The 25,918-nt window shown below is 31.7% G+C and overlaps 1 protein-coding gene across 1 annotated transcript in view; it reads right to left on the minus strand.

Annotated features, from left to right (window-relative positions):
• Nucleotides 1-25,918, minus strand: part of LOC127859808 (uncharacterized) — a 436,037-nt gene that overhangs the window by 329,246 nt on the left and 80,873 nt on the right. The window lies entirely within an intron of this gene.

Consider the following 25,918-nt stretch of genomic DNA (forward strand, 5'->3'; position numbering starts at 1 on the left):
TTCTGTCTACACGTTTGTGTGCAATATTGCCCATACCGTCCTTCAATGCACGTCTCACATGACATACCTGGAAGTGTGGGCTTACATGAACAAGTTCCACTGTGTCTATCACAAGAATCCCGACAACCAGTTTGACAAAGTGAACGACACTGCGCACCATAAAATCCCGTTTTACAAGCATTGCAAGTGTTCCAGTCCGTGCATGATACACACTTGTCCCTGCATTGGTAACAGCGATAATCATAGTTGTCCAAATAAAACCCAGTATTGCACCCTGCTGTACATTGGTCTAAAACATAAATAATATATGTTATCTTAACACACCGAAGGTCAAATAGATTAATACGTTTCTGTAGAAAAATACACATGAACACATGGGGTCTACTCATCAATTCAAATGTATAAAGATTGTATATACCTTGTACGCAAACTGCTATCAAAAGGTACACTAGATATGTTGTCCTCATACTGAGTAACAATATGTTAGCTGAAACAAAACAACAACAATGAAAGCACATCAATTAATTAAAGTATTATAGTAAAAGGCATTCATATTTATACTTTTCTAAGCTAAATAATTGACACAATATTAGAACGGAATGTTAATTTCGCCACCATTAATCGACACACATAATTTAACCACCATGTCGATATGATTTGCGTACCTAAACATGTGCAGACTTAAAAGTTTTGTTATTTTATAGCATTCAATAATGTTTCGCTAACAGCGCAATCTCTATAATTCATTATAATCGGTTCCGTAATGTAACCACCATTGTTATACTTTCGATCTGAAACAACATACATGTTATTTGTTTATAAACATTATTACATATTTGGGAACTTATCGGTTTTTATGATAATTTACCAAACGTTTTCAGTATCCTAATCTGATTTGATTAAGGCCATTTTGAATTATTATTCGTGGTTAGACCAAGTTATTTTATCTCTGTTAATTAAAACAAATGGTATTTGAATTAGTGCTGTTCAGATGTGATGCGCAATTCGGTCGTCGCGTACACAAGTCGAAGAATTCACGAAAGTCTGATGAAGTTTTAATTGAGATGTATTTGCTATTAATTCAGTCCACAAAATATTCTAATTAATAGGATACATGCAGAGGCTTTCAAATTAATTCAATAGTCTTTTCCAATAATCAAATATGCAGTCGGCCTGACCCTTACGGGTCTTGTCTGCGATTCAAAAGTAAATGAAACCGATGTTTATCGCTCTCTGAATCCAGCCGACCTGCCGTAAACAGAACTTAGCCCTCTTTTATACTAAATTTTGCTATAATTTAATTCAAGTCAAAACATAAACAACAGTGACTTAGATATTTGAAAATTTTGTTATAGATGTTGACCCTCTACGCCACATCTACATTTGTCATCAACAGATTTTTTAATGATATTTACATCTATTAAAACTAATGAATACTGAACTAACAAAGTACATCGTAGATGCAACAATAACTAAATGGATAGTTTTCAAAATGTTTATCGGCACATCATCATGGCACCATTATCATGTTTGGTGGTCGTACTTCGGTCCAATCGATGGTCGCGCGCACAAAAACAAGGATTTTTTGTAACAAATAAAAACAGGGCTATTTGGTGAAATAATGACACATTTACAAGCCCGATGAATCTTAAATTAAGATTTTATTCTTGCTATTTAACAAGTCGACAACAAAGTATATTCAACAGGATTCATCTGGTAAATTTCAAGTTTATAAAACATTTCCGATCATTAAACATAGGTGCGGGCGGCTTGACCCTTACGTGTTTGGCCCGCGATTGACACGTCAAGAAATATGTCTATTGCTCTCTGAATCTAGCCGAAATGCTATATACAAAACTAAGACCTTTTATGTTAAAATTTTCAAATAGTTTTCCTTGGCTTTTGTTTCTTCAACAAATATTCTTTGATCATAGCTATAATAACTGTGTGACAAACACATGTTTGTATTTAATAATATTTTGTTATGATATTGGTCCTTTTCACAATCACTAATATACTATTTTATAAAAACTGTTGGCCTCTTCATTTAAGTCAGATTTTGTTACAATTTCAATATGAGATATTCAAAACTTACTTAAATACAATTGATCACTAGTATGTACGAATGTATTCGTGTTTCAGTGGCTTCAGCATTTTGTTAATCGAATGTATTCGTGTTTCAGTGGCTTCAGCATTTTGTTAATAGATTTAATTCATGTAATCGAAACACAAACAACTGTCACTAAGCTATTTGAAAATTTGGTAATAGATGTTGACCCGTTACGCCACTGTATTTGTAACATTATTATTTATTTTGAAGGATATTGATTTTCGTGCTTAAGTCTCGTTAATGCTTATGCTCATGATAAGAATTTATATCGGCGTGCCAGGCTAAATTGCATTGAAAATCTGCCGCGAATTTCAAAAGAACTAATGTGGTGCTGCTGCTGGCGTTACAACAAGGCATAACCTCTAATGTCATAATGCGTAAGTGTGGAATAGCCACATTCTGGTTAAGTTAAGTTAATTATCAGACTATATAGTGCGGTGCAGGCTTAGGCAAAATTAGAACATTAATAATATGGATGCACAGAGTGTGTGTTTGTAGTAACTTAATTAAAAAACCAGTTGACCTTGGCTATACAAAATATGAGAAGACGTACATTACAAAATGAAACAAGAGTTTATTAAAATTGAGATAACCCCCTTGGATGGTCACTGAAAGGCATTTGGGATGTAAATTATTGAAATGCATGACGAACTTTGAAAGAAGCTCAAAATTAAACGCAAAGCACACAGGCTTCACTAAACATTAACTTTATCAATCGAACGCAATGCAAATTAAAATGCAAACAAAAAAAAACATACATTGGGTTTAATCGTTAAATATTCCATAGGTTTTTAAACTAAATATGAAGCGATTATATAAGTAAATTTAAATTTCAGCTTAACCTCGTTGTGCCATGATTTCAGGACCCAGCATCAACTAGTACAAGATTGAGATTATCATTAAACACCTTATGAAAAAGTCATAATACTCGTTATAAAATACCCGCTTTTATTATATACCTGTCTAATGCTTTTAACAAAATACAGGTTGTATCAATCGTTGAAATGAACAATCTCGTATTACGCTACTCGCTGTTTCCAATTCCGTATTACCATACTAGCCGGACTACTTCGACCCATTTAATGACGTCACATTACACGCACCGAAAATAGAAATATTTTATATTACGAAATATATTACGTAGTACATCGTGTGACGTCATTTCTGTGACAAAACACAATAGTTTTATCTAAACTCTGTAAGGACATGTCGGACGCGGTGTTTTTTAGCAGTAAACTATGTGTTAAAAACGTATTTTGGAGTGTGTGTTTATCATGCACAAATGTATATTTCGATAGGAATACAATGAAAAAAAGTGTGGTTTAAACTAAGTTTCGATAAAGACATGGAAGATAGAAGTGGAAGTGCATATCGTTTAAACGTTTTTGTTATAAATATCGGATTAAAGTTGTCAACTTAATTGTTATAAAAATTTGATTAACGATGGCATTAAGGTAAGCGTGTCGGAAACCTGTGTTTCCCGGTTCGAATGTTTACACGTTAATAAACATAAACTGTATTCATACGCGTCGTAAATAAACTATGGCGTACCGTTTTAATCATTGTTTTGTCAGTTTGGTTAAAGTAAAAAATACATTTTTTAACTGTTTTCGTTAGTTGTTGTATATAATAAAAGGAATATTACGCTAGTCAATTGTTCCAATAGTTTGTATCACTCTCGTGGCTTGTGCTATCGTGTGATACGTCATCACTAAAGCCACTCGAGTGATACAACTCTTTGAACAATTGACTAGCGTAATATTCCGTATATATTTATTGGATGAGTATGCACAGTATTAACCGCCTGCGATGTTCGGTAAAATATCTAAAAGATGATTTTTTGTAGAGACATGAGTGGAATGGATGAGAAACATAAATTACATCCCAGGAAACCAGACACCTTGTGAGCAGTTTAAAATCATTGGAGCAGTGCTCCTTATTTTAGCATGAACTAACATAGGGTTAGTAAATTGGAAAAATTAAAATTCTCAAAGTCCTATTTGAAACAACTGTGCATTAACATTGATAACAAAGGTATAAGCCTACATGTAGGAAAAATCCTGCCAAATTTTCCTAAAGATGAACGAAATATGGCTTCCTGAAGTAGAAGATCGGGCAAAATGGGCCATGTTCAGGCATTTAGTAGAGAAAAAATGCTTTATTTTGAAAGCCACTACAATAATTTAAAGGATTTATACAAACTACTTACACGTGTCTGTCATAACCTCGCAGCAGGGTTTCTCCTAAAATTTCTAAAAATTTATTTAAAACATTGTATTTATTGAACAAACATCATTTCTAATGAACGTACTGCTGGCATATTTATTTAGAATTTTTCACTATGAGTGTTTTCATGTAACTAGATGATATCGAATAAACCATTCTTAATGGTTAAAACATTTTAAGAGTTTCAAGGTTAACAGCCACCGTAATAGCACACAAATATATTGACTGATTATTTAACATACATATATATGTTATATTTTTCCATAAAAATAAAATGAGCAATAAATAAGCCCTTATGCATTAATTTGTAACACAAGTTTAAAACAACATTTTATGTATGCTATACGCATGAACCATTAAAAGTCTAATATTCTTTTTCATCTTTAGCTTATAGCCTGAAAACTATTAAAAAACCAACAGGTAGCCTGTCTGACCGACGAATATTTCTTATCTTTGTTCGTGTGAAAATTAAAAGAATCGATAGAAATACATATTCATAACATACCTAAATACTTATCCAACTGATGTTTGTTGCACGGAGATAACAAGAGTACAAATGAATTGTGTTTTAGATAAATATATCGGTATAATGCAACTCCATCAACATTATCAGAAGAAAACATCATATGTACACATGCAATTCTTTAATTTAATACAAGTGACCAAATGCCTATTTAAGACAGACCAACAGAGGCAACACGACATAAAAATTTAACAAGAGTTGTCCTGAAACATAGAGCTCGACTGTTCTTCCGTGTTGATAGTATGTTCATTTACTGTAGACAGATGTATGATATAGTAACCACACATACTTGTGGATGTTTAATACATGTGGTAGTAGAATATAATTTGTAAACGTAAACCTAATGTACGTTATAAACTAAATTAATTAACGTGAATATGCCAAGTAGCTAAATTTCAACTTTTAATGAATTAAGTATCTTCAACTTCATTACCCTTTCAAGCAAAGTGTGCATATGAGCTACTCAAATTAATTACTACAAATACCTTCATGTAATCTTAAGTATTGAGCTGAAACCATGTTTTTAGGTTTACTTCCAATAACCTCAATCGAACAGGCCCAGAATTCTAACCCACCCAAGATGTGAGTCTAGGCTACCTGAAATTAAAAAATAATACATCAATCTAATATCAATTAATTGAATAGATACTGTTTGAATATTTTTACTAGGAGTGACCTTGTCTCAACTAGTGCCAAATACAATCCCACCGTTAACTCTGGGTAAGCTGCCTATACACTCATTTACAACAACAAAACTCCAAAAATATATTGGGCGGAAACTTACAATACTCGTACAGTAAGGCACATTGGTCTCATCGGTCTTAGTAAGAGACTATTTATAGAGGCTTCAGACAAATATGTAACGATTTATCATATTATCTTTAGTCGGTCTTGAGGTATTGAGTTGTTGTATCTAAACATTAACTGCAATTTCTAATTACAAAAAGATTAATAATTCTTTTAAATTTCTCTGAAGATGTATATTACTTTGTCAGTTACCTCACATAATGACAGTAACCATATAAATTAAGTTTCAAGTGAATATTGTTAGTCGTAACAATGATATTGATATGTCACATTTTTTCCTTAAAACACGCCAATACCAGTGGTGAGTAAAATAGCTCGAACTATGCGATGAATAGTTGATAATGTATCGAACAGAATTTAATGCAGGAAGCCAGCACAATATTATTTTGAATTATTCGATTGGACTTTGAAATTCTAGTTCTTTAAAAATTGTAAAGCTAGTATCCTGTATCCACATGTAGCATCACAATAAATGTATATCTATTTTCCGGTCACTTATATACTGTAACAGCAAACATTTCACATGTTTGTACAAAACTGCATAATATCCATTTTTTTCACCACGCAACGATCCGCCAAACAACACTTTACCAAAACATAAACTATTGAATTATTTCAGATTTGCAAAACATAGCTGAGGCTAGAAACAGTTGTTTTGAAAGCCCATACTCAGTATAAGTGAACGTACTGAAAAAAATACGTTGGTTAACATGGTTACTTTCAGCTAACGGCTATTGTGAACCAATTAAACACATATTCAAAGTTTTCTCTTTTAAACAGTGTTAGCATACAATTAAACTCATAAACCTATCAATAATGCAGCGACATGATTTCTGAATAGAAACCATTTTTCACAATTATGTAGAAGTATTGAAATATGGTTTTGTTTTAAAAGCGCAGAAGAATGTTATGCTTGATATAGCACGTCTAAAACTGTTGTACAATTAACTACCACATCCTGGAGTGTTTATATTTAAACCGCACAGATCAAAACACACAGTAAAGGGGCAGTTAACCAGATTGACGAAAAAAGAAAAGTTCTAAAAACCGTCATTAAATGCGGTATATTGATAAATTTAAACATTGGATATAAACATCTCCAGTTAAAAATCAATAATAAAATGAAAAAAAGAGAAAAAAAGTAACCCTGCGAAGGGCTCGAACCACGTACCCTGGAGTCCTGGATTGAAAAGAGTAAAGGTCTCCAATTTATACCATTCGTAAAAGAATACGGTATTTTATAACTTTTGTTTCGTGATATATAGCAATCTGGTCGACCGCCCCTTTAAACAAGTACTCTCGAAATCATCAGCAAGCGCGTCAAAATAATAAAATTAACTTAAAAGTTGGTATTAAATAATATGGTCCAGACAACTCATGTGCAATGGTAACATCATATACATATAAATGATGATGGTACATTTATTCATGTGAATACTGCAGTTATATATGAACATTGATATTTCAATAGGTGTCATAAGTTTAAAAGAATGCTCTCCTTGATTCTGCACTTCAGCAGTTATTTTCCGCATTAAACGGTGCTGATATTTTGATTTAACAAACAAACTAGCATTCAGCAACTATATTCCAAGTCACCCTCTAGCGCGTCGACAAATCACATTTTAGATCGGTTTTCAGAAATTAAGTAAAGAGGATTCGCATACTTATTTATGTATAAATTGTATGTACAAGTGATTCATTACGGGCTTTTTTGTATGGTTTTTGTTTCGTAAACGAGATCACGTTAAATGCACAATAACTTGAGTGGAAATGTTGATACTCCGACAGGATATATCAGTGCGGAAATTAATAAGTACTAAGTAAAGATTGATTAAACCAAATCCTACATCGCGTATATTTAAATATCTTACACGAAACGTCGGGCCCATTTTGAGAATCGATCGTCGATAAACACCGTTTGAATTTAAATTTCAAATAACGTTATGCATTTATGCGTTCACATGATTAAGTCGGTGCAGCTGTAATGGCACATATCCTGGTAAATTAACCATCAGTATATATATTTTTACATTCAAGTTAAGAACATTGATGAGCGCTAAGATACCGCTCGTACCACAAGTGCATCGCATCTCTGCCACACACATCATATCAGACAAAACGAACGTTTGCTTTGCTATTAAAGTTTGCAATCAAACTGTTTGTGAATATTCTTTGTCGATATTCTGACTGATTGTACTACTTAGGGAATGACATGCAATCCTGCGTAGCATACTGCATGCGCGCTTTTATTTACTCTTCTTTTGTAAAAACAGCGTGAACAAAAGAAAACTAATAATATTGATTTTGTGTGAATTTGATCACACCAGAATATATAATACACAATGCGAATATACATGTACTTCAATAAATCATACGTATAGATTGACATATGCCTAGGAACGGTCGTAAAACCCTGTTTAATTCCAAATCGGTTGTGCAGTAAATCTTTCAAGACACATTTTAACATCTTACTGTATGTATGGCGTCTTTTATAAAAGTACACCAATTATAAATATAAATGGTCACATTAAAACTGTGATCATTTTAACGGTCAATACATGGCATTTAGATATTAAAGCGGTTTTAGGGCAATCCGAACCGTCACACATGCCCTGGTTTGAACCACAAACCATATTCACGTATAAACCAAGCATCGCACGTATCGAAAACTTTAAAAAACGATATAATTATCAGAAATCGCGTAGACCAACATGGGACCAAATATGTAAAAAAAAAATCGTAGGTTTGTATTAAAAGTTTAAATCAACTTGTATTGTTTATTCTGCTTTACATATAAACCAATCATATGTAATAATTGCCTGTAAACCGTTGCAACTATATGAACCGAAGGCCGACGGACAAACCGCCGCACTCATATCTCGTAAATGTGTGGGTTTGGTCATTATTAAGTGTCCATAGACATTAATATTGAGAATGCCGCACATTTATGCGCATCCCTCTACTGTGGGTTTCCGGTGTTATAACGATAAAAACCTAACTGTAGGAAGCGAGTTGTGTTGTTGATAAACATGTTCGAATATTGAAACTTAGGAAAATTTATCAAATGAAAAATACTGATAAACACCTGTCATGTGTTACTTAAGGCACATGCAAACGTGCCTATACAATATAGAGCAATACTTGTAACCCGACAGTGTCAAAAGACCGCTCTCGACTATTCTTTGATAGAATAAGACACCTTTTTTGCGCGTCACCTGATAATGACCTCTAAAACATACCGGTAGTTGAATATCTATATAAGCAATATTGAATATGTAAACGGTATCATGATTGAAATTATAATTTAAAATATGAATCGTGACAGTGCCAATAAACTAGATATTAAAAAAATTATTTATATCGAATGTTCAATCGGCATGGTGTAAAGTTACTCATAATTTAGAGACCAAAATAAACAGTAAAATCATTTTATGGAACAATAAAGATATAACTACTAACAATAAAACGTTTTTTCTATAAACATTGGTTTGAACAAAACATAAAATATGTAGATCAATTGTACGACTACAGAATAAACGACTTTTATTCTTTTGATAACTTATGCTACATATACGGAATACCTACAAGTAATTTCCTGATGTACTACACACTGATCAAAAGTATTCCCATACATATTAAAGCTGCTACCAATACAAATAACACACCATGTACTCAAAAAACATTCGTAGAAAACATAACTGCAAACCAAAACAAAACGAACAAAATATTTTACACACTTCAAATTAAAAACCCTGCCGAAATCTCCAAAGCTCAAACTAAATGGCAAAACCTTAATGGAGAAAAAGAATTTAATTGGAAACAAATATTTGTCATGCCTTATAAATCAACTACTGATAGCACACTGAGAAATTTACAATATAAATTCATCCAGAGAATCATAGCTACAAATAAATATCTTTTTAAGTGCAACCTATCCAACACAAATCTATGTGATAAGTTTAGTGAACATATTGAAACAATAGAACACCTTTTCTGGAAGTGTAAACATATTCAATCTCTATGGAATCAATTGACAACTTTTCTAGAGAAACAGCAATTAAATGTTAAACTATCTCTCTTAGACATCAGTTTAGGGGTAAATACCTTCAAAATACAAGAGGTTAATAACGCTGTGAATTACATGATTATATTAATGAAATATTTTATATTCAGCATGAAATACAGAAAACAAAAACCAAAAATGAACTGTTTTATCAATTATTTAAAACTGAAGTTTTAAATTGAAAAAGAAATAGCTTTAAACAATGATACACTTCAGATATTTGAACAAAAATGGAAACACATTAAACTTTCATAAACAAGTCCAGTATGCTTTCTACCCACTTAATGCAACTCATCCTTTTTCATAAGTATTCTGATGTTTTTTCTTTCTTAAAAATCACAAACGACCAAAGAAAACAATACATATTAACCTTTTTTTTAATTAAAAAACGCAAGGTCAAAAAATTATAATTAGCATATCTTGTATAACTTATTTGAACATTATTGCTGCTACATGGTATCACTTTGTTTTATGATCATATACATGTATACATTGTATGCTTTATATTTAATTAAAAAAATAACCAATTAAGTTATTAATTAAGTAAGTTATTAATTTCTTTAACATAATACACTTTGCTAGCAAATTGTGCATATAACCAACATACACATGCAATCGCGGGACACTATTTTCATTTGAACTCAAATTTAACGCAAAAATAAACCAACTTTTCTAATCACAAAAAGATTGCATAATTCTGCTAAAAGGCTAGTCAAAACTCTTCTCAGTGGTCAGTGGTTCTTATAACAAACCCTGATCGCAAGTTTAATGTTATACTTCAATATTTATGCAGCTGTTGCAGCGATTTGGAGTTCTTGAACAAACAAGTTAGCCCTCAATGATGATCCCAAAAAAACGTTTAATTTAATATTTGAAGTGATGAAATATGTATTTAGTCCCCAAATGCAAACTGAATTTCATCTTGCATTCAAACCTAAGCCTGATCATTATAACTACAAATATCTAAGCCTGATCTTTATAACTACAAATATCTAAGCCTTATCTTAATAACAACACACATCTAAGGCTGATCTTTGTAACTACAAATATGACATTATTCTGCTAAAATGATTGGTTTAAGGAAAGGTCTTAATAAGTGACTCATCATTAAGATTAAAAACACATATGCTAAAGTAAAAGTATCACTCGAAAGCAACGCATAACTCGCAAAATATTTCATAAAATAAAGTTAACCCATAAAAAAATCAGTGTTCCTTATAGCAATAGCCAAAATTTCAACGCTAGATGCAAAATGGTAGCATATATTTAACAAGATACAAAATGCTTGTTTTGATTTCTTCTGGCACTTTATATTCGATTGGTGTTCGGACGTGGGTGGTGTTCGGACGTGAAACGTGTTTTTAAACAATTAAATTTACTCGATCTGAATACGACTAAATCCATGAGCAACTTGTTGCTGGACAACGTTTGGTTCCATGCTAAATAGACAACATTTATAGGTATGTATGCTGACCAATGGCAACAAGATCTCGTATCCAACCCAAGCTCAGGACGTACCGGCAAATTAAATACGAACTTGGATGTGAAAATCATGTGTCTATGCAACTACCAAAATACTTGAGATATTACATTACTCAAATAAGAACATGCAACTTGCCGCTGCGCATTAAACCGGGCGGTTTAGAAACTTAAAGTTCGGAAGCATTTAATATTTCCGACATACATTAAAAAATATCAATAATTAAATTATACTACCTATGTGAATAGTATCACTCTTTTACATGAACTTGCAATACTATGATTGTAAGTCCACTTGTTAATAATTAACAGATAGTATTGAAGTTAAGTTTCCTGCACTATATTGATGTGATTTTATGACTTCATCGATAACATGTCAACTTAGTGACTCGTAAGCCATTTACATGGCTGGGTAGAACAATATTTTTTTTAATTGTTATGTAAATAATAATTATGGATCGTATTATTGCTGTGAATAGCAATAATTTCCCATGTATTATGCGTCACTTTAAAGGGATCTGTTCACGTTTAGGTAAATTGACAAAAATAACATAAAAATGTTTCAGATTCGCAAATAATCGTTGTAGTTATGACATTTGTGAGGAAACAATAATACTGAACATTTACCATGCTCTGAAATATCCATTATATGCATCCTTTGACGATTTAAGAATCTGGAAATTATATAGCGTTGCAACGCGAAACGATTTAATAATTTGGTGAGTTTTGTTGTTGTCGTAACATGCTGTGACACTACGAGAATTGCTTATATAAGGTATAAATTACAACCATCATAGTATATGCACGGATGACCGAGTGGTCTTAGCGGTAGACTTTTACTTCGGGGGTTAGTGGTTCGAGCCCAGTTCAGGTTTTTTTTTCTTTCTTTAAGTTTATTCTTGTTTTTACTAGAGCTTTTTAAATCCAGGGTTTACATTAATCAATATAAAGCATTTAATGACAAACTTCAATGCATGACAAAATCTGTGAAAAGGCCCTTTAACAAAATATACAACTACTGCTATATTCCATGTTATTTTCCTGCAACGATATCAAATCATACGACACACGAAAACTAAAAGGTACATGAATATGTTTTGAATATATTATCACATAAAGAACTTTATTTTCAGAAATATTTTATGAACATTCGTTGACTTTGAGTGTTAATAGTTAAGTGATTATCTGCATACTTTAAAGAAGCAGTGACATGTCACAGAATTGCAAAGACTCCACCAGCTGCAGCTATTCTAAGAGAAGTCGCTAACGTACTGTTAATGATTTAAGGCAGGTAGCTAACACAAGTTTATATTACATTACTCGCCTGAACAGTCATTTCAAAATCTGTAATAATGGTCAAGGTACTGGCTTGTATGCAGCAGCACAATACATGTATATTTATTTTGAATTTCACATTTATATTTATACAGCACACATTGCACACGTTTGTAAATAAAATGTCATAATACATTTTTTGCCAACAGGAAACAATGGCAATGTGCAGAACAGAACTAACCATAAACTCTCGATTAATGAAAAATCGAGATAAGGTAATTAACTGTTGCTTTGAAAACCTATATTCCGTAATATGGTACAGTATAATTAGTAATACAAATAAAAATAAGTTTTCAACCATTTAAAACACATTTATAGACGTGTATTAGTTTTTTTTAATATGAACATACAATAAAACTCACATACCTGTCAAAACGTTCGTAATACAAACACTTTAGTCACGATTGTGTATACACATTTTATTCGGTTTGGTTTCAAAAGCGCAAACGAATGTTCCGTTTGATAAAGCACTTGTACACAAGTAGTAAATTTAACTTCCGCATCCGCGCACGAGTGTTTAAACTTAAACCGAACAGATAAAAAGCCTATTTAGTAAGTTAGTAAAACAGCGGCAAACACTTCAATATACCACATTTAAGTAGGCATTTTATAATATATGGTTAGTTGAAACACATTGCTAACTTATGTACATGCGCTGGCTTTCGATCACGTGCTCTTTCGTTTTGTTTCCTTAATATTGTCAAAGAGACCCCTTCGAATGCTTATCGTCGTAAACTTGCATATAAAGAACAGCAATTGAAGTACACACAAAACACACATCATTTTAAAAATCAGCTTATCTAAATAAACACGAAATGAACATATTTCGTGAACATATTTTGTGAGAATGTCACATGGATGGAGTTAATACATAGTGATCAAACAATGTTATACGTATAGTTTTACAATAGCAATACTTACCTAATTTTGACCTTATTTTCTTTGTAAAAAAAGTATTATTATTATTATTCACTACATAAATATGACATTTTCTCATTTTCTCTTGTTTTAAAACATTGTAAACTAAATATGGCTAGCTTTCTTAACACAATTTTGTTTAAACTATTTAGTAGTTATATAAACTTGAATATATTTGGTCGGATTCTATAATATTCTGGAATTAATGCATTCCTAATGAAATATACATGTGAATACTGCAGCGCCACCGCTGATTTCTTAATGACAATAATACGTTCACGGTTATTTATAAATATTGAAGTTGCGTTTTGTGAAATCAGCGTAAAAGAATTTTCTCCCTTATTCAGCACTGGTAAAGATCGCTTCCGCATCAAACGTTGTTGACATTAAGACCGCACAGATAACAGTAGCATAAAGCAATTATATTCTAATTCATTTTCAAGTGTTTCCACATAACACATTCAAAGAACGTTTTAAATACTTAAATTAAGAGGGTGCGCTTAATGATTTAGATTGCATGTTCTAGTTTAAATTACGGGCGTTTTTGTTTCGTTACGTTCTGTCATCAACGAGACCACTTTAAATGAAGCACACATTAAGTGGAAATGATGCTACATCGGTAGGATATAGGAAATGTATTCGTATTAATTGAACATTGATAAGAGTATATCATATAGCGGGTATATTAAATTATTTTGCGCAAATAGTTGAGTCCATTGGAGTCAATCATTTACAAACTCCGTTTAATTTTAGATTACAAATACTGTTATGCCTTTAACGTTCCGATGCGGTGGTCCGCGTTTAAAATGATAAGGGCGGTGAGTTTTGCTGTATTTCCTGGGAAAGTAACAATCATTTTATCCATTATATAATTGTGAACATATAATAAGTATTTTAATGTTGCACACGGTAAGCATGGCCAAAGAAATGTTGCATATTTATCAAAATTAAAAATAAAAGAAAACTTCAGAATACAAGGTGTATTGTTTGTTTGAAAAACGATTGGCATATACATCGAGAATAACGCTCGTAATTGACCAGTCGCCAAATTCGCGATCGCTCCGCCCACTAAGTTGTGTTTTCATAAAACGCTTATTCCATTTCTCCGACAGTCTTTGTTTGTCGGACCATGTGGCAGTAATAAACGATATCTGATTGATTATTACGTGAGTTTGATTGACAGCTTGCGAGTGGTCAATTGGTGTTGCTACAGAACCACTTCTAAGAGAAAGCTTTGTGTCTTGATGTCTGCATACAAAGCTGCTCCTATAATATATGATGCAGTTCACTCCTTGCTTAAATGTTTATACTAAAAAAAACGTAACACTCTATATTTCAATTTAATTATTGCAATATTCATCATAATATAATTATCTAGTGATCTTTACTTAAGGGCTTGCTTTGAAAGTCATGGTTTTACGAGGTATGGCTTTTTCAAGATTACGGAAACGATAAGGCATTTATTTAAAACGTTAAACAAAGATTTAATGATAGTTTTATGCCGAATTGGAAATTCGAAATTGTGTTACCAAAACAAAGCACAATTGTATTACAATTTTGCCATTTTTAATATCAGCCTTTGTTATATATGTGCGTTATTAAAAAAATCGAATATGGTTTCAAAATTAAGATACTCTTCACATAGATTTTATGTAGAAATTGGCTCAACCTTACTCTACTTTTGTATTTGAGTGTAGGATGTATTCAGAGTTAAGATATTAGTATATTACATCGTAAAAATATAATTTTCCTAGTTTGAACAAAGTGAATAAGAGGAAAATTAATTTCCCTTGAATAAGATAAGTCGCCGTTAAAGGGCGTTGTAGAAAGGTATATGCGGGTGAACGCACGAGGAATTGTCATTCAGCTTGGCGATACTGACCGGTTTTACACATTAATTTTCCTAAAGTTTACAAGTTTTCTTATGAATATAAAGATTATTACAATGTTGCATATTTGTAAAGAACATCGAATGTATATAACTATGTCTTTTTGTATGATGTATAAACGCATTACGAATTTCATAGCTTCATCCGGTGGTAGGCAGGCTTATCCATCCGGTAGAACTCAGGCTTATCCAATATAAAAGCTGTATTTCTCATATGTGTTGCTTTCATTCGAGAGATGACGTTCGGGTTAGAGGGAATGCCTATTGCTAACATTTATTGAATTACTTACAACTATAAAGAAAATGATTCTACACAAATTGTGCTGTTATGGCTGCACATTTATTTTAACAAGTGTAATGCATTACATTACGGCTAATGTGTCACATGTCACATGTAACTATATTTCTATATTGCCTCGTACATTGCGTTTAGACCATCTATATGTTTTATTCAGTAGGTGGTCTGTGTAGGGTTTATAAATTCCTTGTTAATGAGCATCAAACGTCGTTATTTTAATACATGGTGTTATGCGTGTTTGTTTTTCTACAGACACCGTGTCGGAATGTTATTTGTATTTTAAGTAAATAATGTACTGTCACCAGAGCCTTTGGTCTTCCTATATTTGCGTTTCGTATAGGTAGCAAACAAGGGCAAAAACTAGTGCTATTGTTTCATGGTGAGTTATAATTGACATGCATTTTAAACCATTTAACTGTTATATACGAAAACTATTTTATTATAGTAAAATAGTGTGCTATTGTCTGTAACATCTGCATACTGTTCTGTATACTAGTTTCAACAGAAGGTGCCTAATGAAATGATTTCGGCCACTTGACTTTTGGCCTTCTGGATGTTTTGGTCATACAATTTACACACAATACTAACAATATGTTTATTGCATTGACGGATGCGTTATTTATTTAAGAGAAAAATACAATGTATAGGAAAGGAAACTGTTTACTGAAAGTTAAAACCAATTCTACAAATATTTTGTTACAGGATTAGTCCACCATCGTATGTTTTGCCACTGTAATAGTTACTATGTTTTGTTTATAAAATACAAACAGTTACATTGTATAAAGTACTCATGTAAATATTTATAATCACACTCAACGGCGTAAATACGTTACACAGAAATAAACCAAAATCATAGTTGTATTATTATGTAAATTGATGTTCACTAAGGAGTAGAAATCAAGCATGTTATTCTTTTCTTTTAAATTTGAAATCAAAGGCAACCATGAAACTATACAAACACATGATTATCATAAGTTATCAAGTGATTAAGTTAATTTTCCAATAGGAAAAAAGGCGTCCATAGCTCGCCTATAGCTCGCTGAAAGCTCATTCACCGTAGTAATGTTTTGATATAAGATTTTGCTATATATGCCTATACGTTGTATTTTGACGACAAAGATATTGTCAGTTTTGACCAAATGCTCACGATTTGATTAAACTTGGCAAAGGTGGCCTAAACAATTTATGCCGTATACCAAAACATTCCGCTCGTGGTCGTGCATTTGAAGAGAATTACTTATATATGTGTAAGTGACCCCTGGGATGTGGCTAACTAGAAGAATTTGAAACACTGGGACATACTTCTTAATCCTTATGAATATATAAAACACAGTTTGTAAGGGCCACACTGGAGTATTAAATACACGTATTAACTTCTGATTATTGCAATTTAAGAGACTTGAGGGTGCGCGCTTTTAAGTCAAGAGACACAAGCAGTAAACTGGAACGATTTGAACAACTTTGAAAGAGGGTAATCCAATGATAATTATTGTAAAGTTTTATGAAACGCGATTAAGAAAATTTCGTTTCACGACAATTGTTGACGAAAGGCGGCGCACGACGACCGACGGCTTTAAGTGCTATGCTACAAAAGCTCACTATGAGTACTTTCAATGAGTTTCGATTGCAGCTTTATAATCTTAAAGGGACCTTTTGACGTTTTGGTAATGAGAAAAAAAATGAATGAAACTACTTCAGATTTGCGAAATGTCGTTGTAGTTATGTTATTTGCGAGGAAATAGTAATACTGAATATTATCCAATTGCTAAAATATCATAAATTCAATTTTTGACGATTTCAAATAATTAAAAAGCATTAAAAACGCAAAACGATTGTATTATATGGATAGTTCTGTTATTATCGTTATATTTAGTGACACTACGAAAATTGCTTATATAAAGCATGAAATACACCACTCACTGTACGGATGCCCGAGTGGTTTACGTGCTAGACATTTACTCCAAGGGTCAGTGGTAACAGCAAAGTTGAGGATTACGTTTGTTTATATAAATATCTTCTTGTTTTTTACTGGAGTTATTTAGTTCCAATGATTAAATTTATCAATTTTTTTCGTTCAATGACAAACTCCAGTACACGCCAAATCCCTTTAAGGGAAAATATATACACATATAAGATGCTTGTAAGACAAATAAGAGAATAATTATTATCTGCAATCAAAGATGTTGTGTTCAAATAAAGAGGCTACTTGGATCTATAAATCATATATTTTATGATATTGTTAATATAGCGGTAACGCCACTTTGTAACTGTTTAAAGAATGTCGTGAACTTATGACAGTCTTTAATGTTAAATCAGTCTTAATGCTAAGTTTCAAATGTATGCGTAAAACAAGTAGCACGCAGTATGTTTCAATATGTTATATAACCTATTATTATTATATTTTATTATAAGTATATGTTTCGTTATATTATCATATATTATTGTTTTAAGCATTTGGTTTCTGAACAGACAACCACGATTTCAGAAATTATATTGGTATCATTAAGTTAAGTTGTATATATAATAAAACAGGATAAAATAAATTGTTGCATTAAATTGAAATTCTTTTTAATATCATGTTTCTAAAATCATAAAACTGAAAATGCTATTTTGATAAATGTACTATTAACTTTGCTAGCTCAAAATTGCAAATAAAGGCATTTTGGAAACTTCAGAATAGTCCAATGATATTTTATTAGCATTTTGAGCTATAGGCGATTTTCTCCAGCAAATACATCAGTTCTTCTGTATAATGTTAATATTCGTTAAAATCGCAAATATTTATCATTCTGGCAATTTTATCCGTAACACGCAAACTATGTGATAATTTATTGGAAGATATCTTTATTCTATTGTTTGAAGTTTGTCAATAATCTACTGTCTGCGATCAAAGTAAGGAAGCCGACCCACTATCATATAACACGCCACGCTTCAATCTTCATTTGAAACTCTAATAAAACTGCAAATGACGAATAATGCAAATGATAACAATACATTATTTAGAAGATTGCAAACCCTTTAAACGTACAATGACCAACATAAGTATGCGATCTGAATGTTGATATATTAAAAACAACTTTAATACTAATGTTAACAGCTTTATTCACAAACCTGTATACAATGATTAAAATAATAAAATAGCAACATACCTGTCTGTATTACAGAGTCACAGACAATTTCTTCATTACAATAATACGCATTCCCGGCTGTGTTTAAATATTGAACATATAAGATTGATTTGAACAGAAGCACATAAAGTTCCGCTTGATTTATCTTTGTTAAACTGAAGTGAATTTAACTTCCGCCTACTGTTGAGGTTATATTTAAACCGTTCAGATAAAATAGCAGATACAATTCGTCCCAAAATTTGAACTAGCGAGTTCATATTATATTACCTGCGGTCTTCCGTAAATAAATCCAGAGTGTGTTCTAAGTAATGAATCATGTACTTTCTATTAAATAACCAAGCGCTGTTTTAGATTCTCGTCTTTTTTAACAACAGCGTAAACACTAGGACAAGCAAATTAAATGTATTTTGAGTGAGTTTATTGATAGAACGATGCGAAATTTCAGTTCATCAAAATGATATAAAAGGTAATTTAGGCGAGGTTGATCACAACAGAATATATAATACGCACAACGAATATATTTAACTACAATCATAGATGGACATATTCTTAGGATTGGACATGTGTTCCATTTTATTCCCAAAGGTACGGTTAATCTTTCAATTCGGTGGCTCACATGTTTGAATTTGACTGGTTTTGTCGCTATTAATTTTATAATTGTAGGCGTTTTATTAATTTGATTTGCCACACAACTGGGGCAACAGTTTTTACCTATTAGTATTAAATCGCATTGTAAACTGTTTCTGGGATTCTTCTTAGGAATACATGAATACATCAAATATCAACATATAAACGATTGACAAATATAAATAACATAAAATTACAACAGATGATTGATAACGTAAACAAATAGACTCCTGCATATATATCAGGAGAAAAAATGTTGTTCCTTATCAAATACATTTTTAACAGAACCCCATCTATAAACATAAAATGCTTTCAAATGTGATCACCACCTTGAAATGGTCAATGCGTAGCATTTGGGATTATATTCGGTTTAAGGGAAAGCAGAACCACACACTTTACCCTAAATTAACAAACCCTATTCGTGTTTAAAACAAGCGACGTAAGTAGCGGGAATCTTTATAAACAATCTTTTTCAGAAACCGTGAGGAACAATGTGAGCCATAAATATGTCTAAAAATCATTAGTTTATAGGAAAAGTTTGAAACAACTTGTATTTTATATATGCCATACATATTAACAAACTATTATTTTGATAAACGCCTTCATATGTATTGCAAACTTATACGCAAGAACTGTGTTTGTGTGTTCATCAAGAAGCGTCAATAGAATATTTTCTTCCTCAGATGCCCGGACATACTTGAACATCTTACTATTGTTGGCTTCCAGGTAGTTAAATATGTAAGGGTAAAGCATCTCCAGCAATATTATCAGGAAACAAATTATGCCACATTTATTTAAGGATAGGAACGGATTACCTTTAAAATACAGGAGACAACATGCAAATTGAGGGCTTTCTAAGAGAACGCGCCAAACTGTACGTCTGCTTTGATAGTTTTGATAGTCTGTCATTAGATAAAATGACCACAAATAAATATTTAAAGTTTACTCGTTGTTGTAGTAATATAGAATTTGTAACGTTTACTCTAATTTGAGTTAAAAATTAAAACAACACACGTTACAATTCCAAGCAACGACATGTTCATCTTTTTACCAATTAATTTTCTGTAACATTATGAACATTGGAAGCAAAGTCTGCATACAACCCTGACGATAGCATTGCGCAGACCTCAAGTCCTATATCAGGACCAACAAATGGGTGAGTATAATAACTCGAACTATGCGATAACAAGTCGATAACATATTAAACATGATTGTTACAACACAAATGGATATCGAATGACTCGATTGAACTGTCATTTGAACCTCTATAACAATAATGAAGATAATTGCCTGTATGCTTAAAGAAAATTATCGAAAAATGTTGAGAACTTCAATAACAAACAATTTAAGAAATTGACCCTTTTTGTGCAACAATATAAGCATACAACGAATAAAAAAATTACATACCAGTGGATACAACAGCGACACCGACGATTTCTAAATGGTTATATTACATTCACAGTTAAGCCTGTATATTAAAAGTTCGTGTGGTGTCATTAGTGTTTAAGATTTCGCAATTGTTAAACAGCATGTCATTTAACTTTTGCTTTATATACAGACAGACAGACAGACAGACAGACAGAAAATTTATTTGAGTCTAACTTTTATACATTCATGGTATATAAAACAATGAAGCAAGTTAAACAAGTTCATGTATAAAACCACTCTAATAGAGTTATGAGAGACTATAAAATGTATTAACCTCATATAAAACGATTAAACTAAACAATAAAAGGATAGTGAAAATAATAAATAAAATATTTATCTACGTTTGTATGTACAACATACACACAAATATATCTATACATATAAATATATAATATGCACAACAACATAATAATACAATTCAATATTCATTATTAAAAAATGTAGTAATGTCTCAATCTTAGTATTTCATGACAGGTTTTGGCACTATATTTTACCATATTTTCATTGGAGAGTTGGAATGAAATCTTAGCAGGCACTGAAAATGAATTGAAATCATTATTGATGGATGTCGCTTTTAATACAATTTCATTTCTCAATGTATTGTACAAAAGACATTGGAGTAAAACATGGGTTTCGTCTTCCACCATAGTTTTAGAGTAAAAACAAGTTCGTTGTTCTAAAACGATTCCTTGGTAACGGCCAGTTTCAATTTTTAAGGGTGCTACACCGCACCTGAACTTGGCTAAAGCATTTCTTTCATTTCTTGTAATAGTTATATTTTTAACATAAGATTCAGCGTTAAATGTACTTTTAAAAGTCTTATAAAAGGCGTAATTTATTTCCACCTGTACTGTAACCGTTACCAGTAACTGAATTAATTCGATTTAACCATGTCTGATTTAACTCATTTGACATATTTGATTGGAACAAATCAAGTATTCGTGTTAATCGTGATTTACTGACATAGGTATTTATGTTTAAATCATGTCCAGTAAACGATTTAACTATCTTTTTAACAAAATGTGGCCATCATTTATTATGAAAAGAAATGGCTCTAAACATAAAATTGTTAAGTCTATTGGTGTCCATATTTGAGAGTCTTATCCAATGAGTGATAACGGCTTTCCACTGTTTTACTATTAATGGCGTCCATCCAATGTCGCCGTTCACAGCGGCATTTGGTGTGTACTTCCCGACCCCCAGGAACTATATGGTGTTAATATTTAAACCGTACAGATAAACAAACAATTTAGTATATATCCGAATTTATCTTTAAGCGCGACCACATAAATAATCTAATTTAATTCAGTAAACACGTTTATGGTCTTATAATTGAACGCATTTAACGAAAACGACATTTAAATAGTGTCAAGTAAATGCTAGTGAAATGAATTATAAACATATACACCGCTTTAATGTGACCCCCTCATTACACTACTTCTGCCATATTTCAATGGGAAAATGGCTAACATGGGTTGACTTGAAGCAATACCTAGAAAATTCGATTACATATATGTTTTATTTACTTCGCACAAGATGGCAAGATTATTAAAAGATCCGCGTATGTCTCTGATTAAATACTATACATACGTATATCTTGTTTCTCGCAGGTTACGTACGCAATGATTGACTGATTCTAGAGTTACATACAATTGTATACAAGTGTTCTTTTATCCACGTGCGTTTTTAATTTATATTAATTACATTAAAACTTTATTATGAAAAAGAAAAAAAACGTTTAGCAGAACGGCCGGAAAAACAATCTTGTTTGCAGTTAAAGGGGCCTTTCACAGATTATGGCATATTTTGAAGTTTGTCATTAAATGCTTTATATTGATAAATGTAAACATTGGATCTTAAAAGCTCCAGTAAAAAATCAAGAATAAAATTTAAAAAAGGAAAAAAAAATAGCCGGTACCAGGGCTCGAACCAGTGACCCCCGGAGTCCTGGAGTTAGTCTAAAGTAAAAACGCATTAGCCCTCTCGGCTATCCCGCCGGGTATACACAGTTTAAGTATTTTATACCTTATATAAGCAAACTTCGTAGTTTCGTAAATTTAAACGACAACAACAGAACTCTCCAAATTATTCAATCGTTTTGCGTTGCAACGCTTTATAATTTTTAGGTTTTCAAATCGTCAAAAGATACATATAATGGCTATATTGGACTATGGTAAATGTTCAGTAATACTGTTTCCTCACAAATATCATAACTAAAACGAAAATTTGCGAATCTGAAACAACTTTTTTCAATTTTGTCAATTTACCAAACCGTGAAAGTATCCCTTTAAATATTGAATCCTCATTTTTTATAAAGCATATTTAGCTTTTAAATACCAGCTTTCGAGATAAGGCACCGTGTCTTCATTTATGTATACATATTTGTTTAATGCATGGCAGTTCAATCCTTGCTTAAATGTCCAGACTTAAAAATCGAATCATGTCTCAAATGTCCACCTATTTGCTTTTTGTTTAACAAATATATGTAGTGTTAGAAATCGGATTTTTTTTGACAGCTTCCAATATTTGTTATTGGTAACTTATTTATTGTAAATGCGACATTTAAAAAGGCCTCACATACACGATATTGTACATGAATGCACTGAATACTTTTTTGTATGTATAATCACTTCTACCAATATATTGACATGTTCTGAAAAAAATGTCATTATAAATCACAGTAGTAGTTTTTTTACAACTAAATGATTTTTCACATTTCTCACATAATGAATAAGACATAAAAGTGATAAAGTGATAATGTTTATTATATTCCAATATTTGAAGGCACATTAAATAAACTTGCATGTGAACAGTGTTTACACTTGGTTTGTACGAAACTTAATTAAGGAGTGAATAACATAACAGAACAGAATAGTTTATTTGACTTAAGCGTGTGAAGCTCTTCGTCTTTCACATACATATAAAATAACAGCATTCGTTGAGGTAAACACAAAAGACACATTATTTAAAAAAAACAGTAATTCTAAAGAAACAGGAAAAATACATATTTCGTGAACATACTTCGTGAGAATGTCACATGGATGTGGTAATACATAGTCATAGTGATCACAAACTGTTTTACGTATAGTTTTACAAGTTTAGCAATAATAACACAATTCTGATCTTATTTGCTTTATAAAAAATTTATTACTATTATTTTACACTACATATATATGACATTTGGTCTAATTGTAAAGCATTTTTAACTAAACATGACTAGCTTCCTTGTTTGAACTATTAAGTAGTTTAATACATTACTTAATAACACCTGTTTCATAATATCGCAAAATTGTGGGATTAAAACTATGATTTTATGTTATTATATAAACCACATTACATTATATGTATCAGCGTTATATTATATTATATTAAACATCACAAGCATATATTCTGTGGAAGACAACTTTGTAAATAAGATTATACTTGATTTCATTTCCTATACTTTATTGCATACTCCAACTTCCTTAGTGGTACCTTTCAGTTCTCTACTTGGTTTACATAATAACTTCAATGTTTGTTTTCATTTCTTTATATTGTTCCTTCTAAGTGTTGTACTGTCTGCGTGTGTTGTCCAAATCGCACTTGTCATGCGTTGCAGTAATAATTATTTCATTTAACACATGTTGCCTGTGTATCTTTCATCATGATGATTTTTCGAAACTGTTTTTGTTGGCGTGATACAAAAAGATATATATCATGGCATTTGCTGCCATACAACACACCTGCCTGTTTGTTTAATTGTACGATAGTGTTAACGATACGTTAAGACCTATTTTTAAACCATCGACTAGTTCATAAATCGCTACCGGTAAAATTGAAACAAACATTAATATGCATAAAAAATTACCCAAATAACCATGGTTACAGACCAAACCATAGCAGTTATCATGTTTTGTCCAGTTTTGACGTCCAAACATTACTTATCTTTCGGTGGTTAGATTACGGTGATGATGGTGATGATAATGATGATTGTTATTATGATAAAGATACTATTCATTTTGATGATTTCCATGTTGAAGAAACGTAGTCATGACGACCATTGTGGTGGTGGTTTTGATGAAGGTAAAATGGTGATGATGATGATGTATGTTGGTAGTGATTGTGGTCGATGTGGAACGATACATGATGATAGATGTGATTAGGAGGATGATGATGATACTTTTTTTCACAGGTTTGAAAACTTTTTATTTGTATAAAAAAATATTCAACAATAACATGCTTCTAAAAGCGGTTCGTCTGTTTGATCAGCACATAATTTACCGACTTAAGCAATTAAACATAATTCGAAAGTAATACAGACTTGGTGGTTAAGACATTAGTGTTTTTCTACAAATTTGCTTAAAGATAATGTAAACATCAGATACGTTCTTGAAAAAGTAAACGGTGTTCTGAAATTGTGTTCCAGTTGAGTGGGTTGTGAAGAGTCGTATCAAACCAGAGGTAACATACTAGTGCAATATTCATCTTTTACTTTATGAGCACAAATGATTTGGAGATATCATTATTTGAAGCAAAAACAAATCACGTTTTATTTTATAACCAGTTAACACTGTTTCGCTCCACTGATTAACAAAAAGTGACATTTTTGACCGATTGATGCTATTTGGATAACCAACGTTTGTATTTGCATAAACAATTTTGGCTAGCTACTACTGAAACATTTAATAATTGAATAACCGTAGGAATACTATATTCTGTCGAAATCGTAGAATGCAATGTGTTAACAGTTAAAAGGTATATAATTCATGAGGATATCGCCGAAAATGGTCGTATTGTTTTTTTTCTAGACAACAAATGATAAAGGTAAGTAACGTTTCTTAATTTCTCAAAACTTGTATCGGCTCCTTTAACATTTGATGCAGATCAATTATTGCCTAAATATTTTAACTAATAATTCAAATACTATATTGCATTCTGTAATTTGCATTGGCTGATGCGCATATAGTTTAACATTTAACTATTTGTTTTATAAACATGTTGTCATTGATATGAATGTTTCGATATCACTTGTGGAATATTATTTACCATTTTCAACGAATGTTGATTGCAGCACTTTGTTGTTTAGATACGTTATGTGCAGGCATAAGA

Source organism: Dreissena polymorpha, chromosome 15, assembly GCF_020536995.1.
Source record: "Dreissena polymorpha isolate Duluth1 chromosome 15, UMN_Dpol_1.0, whole genome shotgun sequence".
Taxonomy (NCBI): Eukaryota; Metazoa; Mollusca; class Bivalvia; order Myida; family Dreissenidae; genus Dreissena; species Dreissena polymorpha.